This window comes from Ricinus communis, chromosome 3 (assembly GCF_019578655.1).
Source record: "Ricinus communis isolate WT05 ecotype wild-type chromosome 3, ASM1957865v1, whole genome shotgun sequence".
Taxonomy (NCBI): domain Eukaryota; kingdom Viridiplantae; phylum Streptophyta; class Magnoliopsida; order Malpighiales; family Euphorbiaceae; genus Ricinus; species Ricinus communis.
In genome coordinates, this window is record NC_063258.1 from 20,726 (window position 1) to 22,641 (window position 1,916).

Consider the following 1,916-nt stretch of genomic DNA (forward strand, 5'->3'; position numbering starts at 1 on the left):
GAATTTGATTCTCCTCGAATAAATTCAATTTCAAAATCAAAAACAGATAAGATAGCTTGCCAACGGGCGAAAATCTGTTTTGAAGCTATATTTTGAACATCTTTTTGTAAAACTTCTTTTGCAGACTTGCAATCAATCCTTAAAAGAAATTTTTGATTTAAAAGATCACTTTGAAATTTAGAAATACAGAGAACTATCGAAAGGATTTCCTTTTTGATAGTAGAATAATTCTTTTGGGTATCATTCCAGTGAGCAGAAGTAAACTGGACAATACATTCTTTGGAATTTTGAACTTGCTTTAGAATCCTACCATATCCTAACTCTGATGCATCCGTTTCTACAATCTTAAATGCAGAAGGATCAGCTAGATGCAGGCAAGGAATTTCTAAAACTTGTTTTTTAATGCTTTGGACTATCTTTGTATGCTGATGAGACCAAGGAGGGGGGTTTTTCCTTAGCCTATCATGCAGGGGCTTTGCGAGACAGTTTAAATTAGGATAAAAATCCATGACATAATTTAAACTACCAAGAAATCTTTGAAGCTGGGTTTTTTCCAAAATTTTATCTCGAAACTTTGAAGTGAATGCAAGGGATCTCTCAATTGGAGTAATTGTACCCCGAGAGATGTAATGACCAAGAAATCTAATTTTCGTTTGAAAAAGAGATATCTTAGACTTTGAAACCACTAAACCGTTTTTCTTAACAACATAGAAAAACGTTTCTAGGTGTTTAAAATGTTGTTCAATGGAATTTGAAAAGATTAAAACATCATCAATGTAGACAATGCAGAACTTTAAAAATGGATTAAAAATGTCATTCATGATTTTCTGAAATTCAGAAGGGGCATTTTTTAATCCAAAAGGCATCACATTCCACTCATATTGACCGAATGGGACTGTAGATGCCGTTTTGTAACGATCTTTTGGATCAATCTGGATTTGCTAAAACCCTGATTTCATGTCAAACTTTGAAAAGATGAATGCAGAATGCAGTTTTTGTAAAAGATCTTTCTTATTTGGAATAGGATACCTAATCCACTTAAGAGTTTTGTTCAAGGGTTTGTAGTTGATCACTAGCCTAGGAGTTCCTCTTTCTATTTCGCTATTCTTATTGACGTAGAAAGCTGCACAAGACCAAGGTGATCTAGACTTTGAAATTAAACCTTTAGACTCAAGATCTTTAATCTCTAATCTGCAATGGCTTTCTAAAGACTCATTCATCTGAATGGGTCTGGCTTTATTAGGGATTTGCTTATCTGAAAAATCATTTTCATATGGCAAATCTACCATATGTTGCTTTCGATTCCAAAAAGCATTTGGAAGATCGAATGTGAGTTCATTCTCAATCTTCATTTGAAATACAAAAATTTTCTTTTGAATAAAATCATTTTGCAATTGATCTAAGATACTCTTCAAACCCACATCTTGTTGAAGATGAGAAAGATGGGTTTGTTTTCCTTTGATCAAAGCATTGATTTCGAAATTGTAAATAGAATGCGCTTTGATAAGATTCAAATTTCTCTTTTTAGGTTTTTCTAAAAAAGGAAAAACAATCTTTGAATCTTTAGCTTTGAAAATAATTCCAGCAGTTGTCACTTTGAAGGGAGTTATCAAAATGATAAACGGAGTCCCTAAAATAACAGTTTGGTGAAGATCCTTTGTAAGAATAAAAACATTTTTTAAAGCAATATTGTTATTAAGAATTGCGGCTTCAGTTTTACCGGCAATCTTAATCTTTGAAGAATTGGCTGAAGTCAGCCTTTCTTTTGTTTCTTGATGAAACCTTTTAGGAACCAGTTCGCAGTTGATACAATTGAGGTATGCTCCTGTATCAAACAAGGCGATGGTTTCTATCTGGAAATCACCAGGGAAAACAAGCTTTATTTGAATCAAATATTTTCTTGAAGTAATTTCCTT